This window comes from Solanum lycopersicum, chromosome 10 (genome assembly GCF_036512215.1).
Source record: "Solanum lycopersicum chromosome 10, SLM_r2.1".
Taxonomy (NCBI): Eukaryota; Viridiplantae; Streptophyta; class Magnoliopsida; order Solanales; family Solanaceae; genus Solanum; species Solanum lycopersicum.
The window spans coordinates 4,910,604-4,919,068 of NC_090809.1; positions in this window are offsets into that span (position 1 = coordinate 4,910,604).

The window sequence follows — 8,465 nt, forward strand, 5'->3', positions numbered from 1 at the left end:
GATTATGAGTTGACATCATATTTTAAAAAAAAATTATTTTTCATTATATTGCACTTGTTTTAAACTACATTTTAATGAAGTGAGTTCAGGTAAGTATTCATGAGTTGAGAAGAGGCAAGGTAAGTATTTTTTTCAGAATCTCTTTCGAGCCTATGTTGTTTTAGCATTCAAATTTGCATACTCATACATTCAATGTACTGATGCAAATTGACCTGCATCATCTCTTGATGTAGACACATGTAACTAAGATCAACATTCCAGTACACTGTTGATCGAGTGAGCAGTTCAGAGTCAGCCGATGATCCTCCTTGCATTCCGGAGGATCTACTTTCATTGCTTTCTAGTAAGCTCAATAGGATGTTGTGCGGTTTGTCCCAACATTCATCTCAGTTGTTTTTTAAGGCATCATAGACAGTCAGATGTTAGTCTTTTGAGTCTTTTCATTATCATTTCTTATGGATAAGACTTGGGTTGCCACTTTTGGCCAAGTTGAATGTTTCACCTTTAGACATTCTTAGTTTTTGTAGTATTTAGTTCAGTTACATGCTATTGATCTTTATTAATATGCATATTGTGTTCCGCTAAGTTAAGTAAGTCAGGCCAAGGGTTCATTTGTGTCACGACCCAAACTTACCCTCCTATGTGAGCGAACCAACCAAATCTAAACCTTAACATTTCAATGTAATATCAACATAAGTAATGCGGAAGACTTAAACTCATTAAATAAAGGCCAATTCATTAACTTCTAAAATTCAACATCTATTATTCAAAACTTATCATTCCCCAAAATCTGGAAGTCATCATCACAAGAACATCTACTTCAAATTACTAAATCTAAGAGTATTCTAAAAGCTAAAAAAAATACATAAGAAGCTAGTTCATGCCGGAAGTTCAAGGCATCAAGACTTGAAGAAGAAGATTCAGTCCAAGCTAGAAGCAGTAGCTCACCCTAAATTTCTGATGTAGTAAGACTGGCTTGAATTACTGTTGAGTCGAAGACGACGACACGTTTGCTGCACTCCACAAATAAACAAGAAGAAAACATAAAAGTAGGGGTTAGTACAAAACACGGGTACTGAGTAGATATCATCGGCCAACTCAAAATAGAAAACAGTATATATCAGATAGTATCATAAAATCAACTACAATATTCAACATGCGGCATTTACAATTACCATAACCCTTGGTCATAACACCAAGCTCATCAATGAGGACTCACGCCTCCCTACCATACTCATTTGGGAATTATGTTCATTAGATTGAGTATATTAACATCTTTCAAGATTCATTATCTTTATTTCTCTTGTGTCGGTACGTGACACTCCGCTCCCTCATATTCATTAATCCTCTTGTGTCGGTACGTGACACTCCGATCCCTCATATTCATTAATCCTCTTTTGTCGGTAAGTGACACTCCGATCCCCTAAATCTACGTGTCGGTTTGTGACACCCGATCCCCTAAATCTACGTGTCGGTTCGTGCTACCCGATCCCCTACTTCTACGTGTCGGTTCGTGACACCCGATCCCCTAATTCTACGTGTCGATTTGTGACACCCGATCCCCTAATTCTACGTGTCGGTTCGTGACACCCGATCCCCTAATGCTACGTGTCAGTTCGTGACACCCGATCCCCTAATTCTACGTGTCGGTTCGTGACACCCGATCCCCTAAATCTACGTGTCGGTTCGTGACACCCGATCCTCTAATCTCCTTCTATCAATTCCTCAAGCCTTCTTTCTTACCAAGACATCATCAATCTCATTACTTTAGTTTATCAAGCCTTCTCCCTTACCAAGGCATCATCATTAAAAAGAGATTAGGTTTTTTATCGAGATTTGGGATTCAATAACTTCATCATGCTTAGTATAATCACAATTATATAATCACGTTCATGCATGCATACAATTAAGCACATAGCAGGGTTTACAATACTATCAATACATATCATTCTCTATTAAGAGTTTACTATGAAAGCATGAAAACCATAACCTACCTCCACCGAAGACTAGTGATCAAGCAAGAAAATTTCCAAAGCTTTGTGTTTTCCTCTTCATTTCTCCTCTCTCGATCAATCCTCTCTCTCTATCGATTCCCTTCTCTCTCTTTCTGTTCTTTTCTTTTTCTTATTCCAACCCTCTTTCTTTTACCCTAATTAGTATATAATTAAGAATAAAAGATGGCAATAATGCCCCACTAATTAACTTATGGTTACTTCTTTTAACCCCCAAGTAATTAGACTTATTAACATTAACCCACTAACTTTATAATTAAGGCAAGAATAGTCAAAAACGTCCCTTAAAATAATTAAGGAAATCCGACTCAAACTGGGATTACGCAGCCTGTGACGGCCCGTCGCGCCTGCGACGGTCCGTCCTGCTGCTCCGTCACAGACTTCAGAGACTCAATTTCTCTAAAGGGTCTGTGACGGTCCGTCACACCTGTGACGGTCCGTCACACCTGTGACGGTCCGTCCTGCCATTTCGTTACGAAGTTCAATGAGTCGATTTTCAGTACCCAATTTCAGATTTTCTAAGTGTTTTGAAATGAGACCTTGCGATGGTCTGTCGTGCCCATGACGGTCCGTCGTGGGGTCCGTCGCCTCTGCCTGTTTTTCCAGAAATAAAATCTGCCGCTCAGAACGACTAAACAGGTCATTACAATAGATACCAATTTACCCATCGTTCATCCCCGAACAATCAAAAGAAGGAAAACAAGGGCGAAAAGGAGTACCTGAATCTGTAAATAGATGTGGGTATCTTTCTCGCATATCTGCCTCCTTCTCCCAAGTGGCTTCTTCAACGGGTCGATTCTTCCATTGAACTTTGATGGATGTAATCTCCCTTGATCTCAACTTGCGAATTTCCCTATCTAGAATGGCAACAGGTTCCTCCTCATAAGTCAAATTTTCGTCAAGCAAGACTGAATCCCAACGAATAATATAGTTTCCATCCTCATGGTATCTTTTCAACATAGACACATGGAATACCGGATGCACTCCGGACAGCCCTGGGGGCAAGGCTAACTCATAAGCCACCTCCCCTACTCGCTTAAGTACTTCAAATTGACCAATATTCCTTGGGCTAAGTTTACCTCGCTTACCAAACCGCATCACCCCTTTCATTGGCGAAACCTTCAACAAGACTTGTTCACCCTCTATAAACTCCAAGTCTCTAACCTTCCGATCTGCATACTCCTTTTGTCTACTTTGCGCCGCTAGAAGCTTTTCTTGAATAGATTTCACTTTCTCTATCGAATCCCGCAAAAGATCAGTACCCCAAGGTCTAACCTCGATTGCATCAAACCAACCAATGGGGGACCTACATCTCCTACCATACAATGCTTCAAATGGAGCCATATCAATGCTTGAGTGATAGCTATTATGAAAACTCCGCTAAGGGTAAGAAGCTATCCCAATGGCCACCAAACTCTATCACACATGCGCGAAGCATATCCTCCAACACTTGAATCGTTCTCTCAGACTGACCATCGTCTGAGGGTGGAACGCAGTACTAAGGTCCAACCTAGTACCCAATTCCTCATGCAATGTTTTCCAAAATTTAGAAGTAAACTGCGTACCTCTATCTGATATGATGGATAGTGGAACCCCATGCAACCGAACAATTTCTGAGATATAGATCTTGGCTAACTTCTCGGCATTGTAAGTCACCTTAACCGGAACAAAATGAACAGACTTAGTTAACCTATCAACAATCACCCAAATAGAGTCATACTTACCCATTGTCTTTGGAAGACCAACCACGAAATCCATTGCAATCCTTTCCTACTTCCATTCAGGAATGGGCATTCTCTGAAGTGTTCCTCCGGGTCTCTGGTGTTCGTACTTTACTTGTTGACAGTTTGGACATTTGGCGATAAAGTTCACAATATCACGCTTCATTCTACTCCACCAAAAGTGTTGCTTTAGGTCACGGTACATCTTGGTTGCACCCGGATGTATCGAATACCTTGAACTATGAGCCTCTGTCAGAATAGTATTGATCAAATCATCGACGCGGGGTACGCATACCCTTCCCTTGATCCTCAAAACACCTTCCTCATCGATTTGTGCTTCCTTAGCCTCTCCTCGCAATACCTTATCTTGGATTCTGCGCAGTTTCTCATCATCAAACTGTCTTCCCTTAATCTTGTCAAGAAAGGAAGATCTTGCCTCTACAAAAGCCAACAATCCTCCTTTCTCATTTACTTCTAATCTCATCAAGTCATTAGCTAGAGTCTGAACCTCTCTAGCCAAAGGGCGTCTAGAAGCTTGCAAGTGAGCTAGACTTCCCATGCTTCCCGCCTTCCTACTTAAAGCATCCGCTATAGCATTCGCCTTCCCCGAATGATACAAAATAGTGATGTCGTTGTCCTTCAGTAGTTCCATCTATCTCCTCTGTCTCAAGTTCAAATCTTTCTAAGTGAAGACATACTGAAGGCTACGATGGTCCGTGTAGACCTCACACTTAACCCCATATAAATAGTGTCTCCATTGCTTTAATGCAAACACTACCGCGGCCAATTCCAAATCATGAGTTGGATAATTACGTTCATGCACTTTTAATTGTCTTGAAGCATAAGCAATCACATTCTTCTCTTTCATTAGCACTGCACCCAAACCCGAATAGGATGCATCACAATAGACAATGAAATTCTTACCTTCTACGGGCAAGGTGAGAATGGGTGCGCTAGTCAACAAATTCTTGAGCTTCTGAAAGCTTTCCTCACACTCATCCGACCATACAAATGGAACATTTTGCTTAGTCAAGTTCGTCAGTTGGGAAGCAATAGAAGAGAATCCCTTGAAAAATCGGCGGTAGTAGCTAGCTAACCCAACAAAGCTTCTTATTTCTGACACATTAGTAGGTCTTACCCAATTCTTCACTGTCTCAATCTTAGAAGGATCCACCATCACTCCATCCTTAGAAACCACGTGCCCCAAGAAGGACACTGCATCTAGCCAAAACTCACACTTAGAGAACTTGGCATAAAGCTTTTTCTCCCTCAACATTTCCAATACCATTCTCAAATGCTCCTCATGTTCTTTCTTGCTCTTTGAGTATATCAGTATATCATCAATAAATATGATCACGAAGAGGTCCAAATATGGCTTAAAATACCGTTCATCAAGCTCATGAACGCAGCAGGGGCATTCGTAAGACCAAAAGACATCACTACAAATTCGTAATGCCCATACCTCGTTCGAAAAGCAGTCTTTGGCACATCTGTTGCCCGTATTTTCAATTGATGGTAACCGGATCTCAAGTCAATCTTAGAGAAGACACAAGCACCTTGTAATTGATCGAACAAATCATCAATGCGAGGAAGAGGATACTTGTTCTTTATGGTTACCTTGTTCAACTGCCGGTAGTCTATGCACATCCGAAAACTCCCATCCTTCTTCTTCACAAACAAAATCGGAGCACCCCAAGGGTATGCACTTGGTCTAATGAAGCCTTTGTTCAATAACTCTTGAAGTTGTGCCTTTAACTCTCTTAACTCCGCGGGATCCATTCTATAAGGGGGTATAGAAATGGGGCGAGTACCCGGTTCATGATCAATACAGAAGTCAATATCCCTATCCGGTGGCATACCAGGAAGATCTACAGGGAACACATCCAGAAACTCACGGACCACTGAAACCGACTCAATCGAAGGTACTTGGGTAGTGTCATCCATGAGATGTGCCAAGAAAGCTAAACACCCTTTACTAATCATTTTCTTAGCACGAAAAAATGAGATGATACGCACCGGATTGGAAGTGTAGTCACCCTCCCACACTAACGGATTTGTCCCAGGCTTGACTAACGTCACCGTTTTAGCATTACAATCCAAGATCGCAAATTGCGGAGAAAGCCAAGTCATACCAAGAATTACATCAAAATCATCCATTTCTAAGATAACCAAATCTACATAAGTGTTGCTCCCCACAAAGCTCACCAAACAAGACCTATATACCTTTTCAACTACCACAGACTCACCCACCGGAGTAGAAACACGAATAGGCATATCAAGTAATTCACAATGTAAATTTAGACCATTAGCAAATGAGGAAGATACATAAGAAAATGTGGATCCAGGATCAAACAATACAGAAGCCATGCAATCACAAACCAGAAGATTACCTGTGATGACAGCATCAGATGCCTCCGCTTCAGACCGCCCAGGGAAAGCGTAACAATGGGCCCTATCGTTTGTCTGTCCATTGCCCCTACCATGTTGTGATGTAGTGGTTCCAGTTTGCCCATCACCTCGGCCATTTTGGTGACCACCATTACCTCGACCACCACGTCCTCCAGAATAACGGCCTCTACCATGACCACCTCTACCTCTAGCCTTTGGGGGTCTATAACTCTGTTTTGGACAATTCCTCCTAATATGTCCAGTCTCCCCACATCCATAACACTCTCTGGAGTCAAGCATAGGTCTCTCAGAGAAGTGTTGACCAGTCTGAGGTGGACCCCCAACTACAGTCTGTAGTGAAGACTGAATGGGTCGAACTGAGTAACCTCCGGAACCTTGTCCTCTAGAGTAAGAACCATTAAACTCACCTCCCTTTCGAAACCTTTTTGATGTCGATATCGTGGTGAAGTCATCTGGCTTCACTCCTTCCACCTCTATCACGAAGTCTACCACCTCTTGGAAGGATGTTGCCGTAGCCGCTACCTGTAAGGCTAAAATCTGCAACTCTGACCTCAACCCCTTCACAAAACGGCGAATCCGCTCTTGTGGACTGAAACATAGTTGGGTGGCATACCAGGATAATGCACGAAATTTAGCCTCATATGCATTGAACGACATCCTACCTTGATCTAGGCTCAAAAACTCATCGCTTTTCCTATCCCTCAAAGTTCGGGGGATATACTTCTCCATAAACAAGCTAGAGAATGAGGCCCAAGTCATAGGTGGTGCCTCTGTTGGTTGACACTCAATATGTGACCGCCACCACATTTTGGCGTTCCCTTGAAACTGATAACTCACGAACTCAACACCAAACCATTCTACTATACCCATCTTGTGTAGTAACTCATGACAGTCAACCAGAAAATCGTAAGCATCCTCAGATTCCGCACCCTTGAAGACTGGAGGTTTCAATTTCAAGAACTTACTGAAAAGTTCATGCTGATCATTTGTCATTATAGGCCCAGTAGTCAGACGTGGAAACGTGCCTATGTCCAATGAGTCATACATACGAGGATCCATAGTGGCTGCATGTTGTACCTCTGAAACTGGAGGTGTTGGTGCAGAAAACACTGGAGGTGCCTGACCCTGATCGGACAACCCACTAAGATAAGCGAGCACCTGATTTATCATCTTTGGGGTAGGCTGGGGTGGCAATCCCTCATTCTGCACTTGTTCATTTTCCCCATCCTCCTCTTCTCTTATTACCTCCTCAGTCGATGGAGGAGTCACTGCCCTAGTATTAGATGGACTAGGTGCTCGTCCTCTTCCCCTAGAGGACGTCCTCCCACGACCTCTACCAAGGCCTCTTGCCGCTGCTCTTCCTCGAGCTACAGCCCCAGTGGCTGGCTCAGACGCACCCTGTCCCGCAGGTGCTGGTGTTGGTGCTGGCGTAGTCGTTGCTCTAGTTCTAACCATCTGCGAAATAGAGTGAAGATGGTCAGATACCAATTTTTATCACCTAGATATCAATTGGACCCAAGTAATAGCACGAAAGAAAGAAAGAAAGAATGGAATTTTCCTAAAGTCTTATAGCCTCTTAAAGAAAAGTAAAGGCGTCCCCCTACCGTTCCTTAAGACTTTACTAGACTCGTTCTTGTGTGATGAGACCAACGAACCTAATGCTCTGATACCAAGTTTGTCACAACCCAAATCCGGGCCGCGACTCGCACCCACACTTACCCTCCTATGTGAGCGAACCAACCAAATCTAAACCTTAACATTTCAATGTAATATCAACATAAGTAATGCGGAAGCCTTAAACTCATTAAATAAAGGCCAATTCATTAACTTCTAAAATTCAACATCTATTATTCAAAACTTATCATTCCCCAAAATCTGGAAGTCATCATCACAAGAACATCTACTTCAAATTATTAAATCTAAGAGTATTCTAAAAGCTAAAAAAATACATAAGAAGCTAGTCCATGCCGGAAGTTCAAGGCATCAAGACTTGAAGAAGAAGATCCAGTCCAAGCTAGAAGCATTAGCTCACCCTGAATTTTCGATGTAGTAAGACAAGCTTGAATTACTATTGAGTCAAAGACGACGGCACGTTTGCTGCGCTCCACAAATAAACAAGAAGAAAACATAAAAGTAGGGGTCAGTACAAAACACGGGTACTGAGTAAATATCATCGGCCAACTCAAAATAGAAAACAGTATATATCAGATAGTATCATAAAATCAACTACAATACTCAACCTGCGGCATTTATATTTACCATAACCCTTGGTCATAACACCAAGCTCATCAATGAGGACTCACGCCTCTCTACCATACTCATT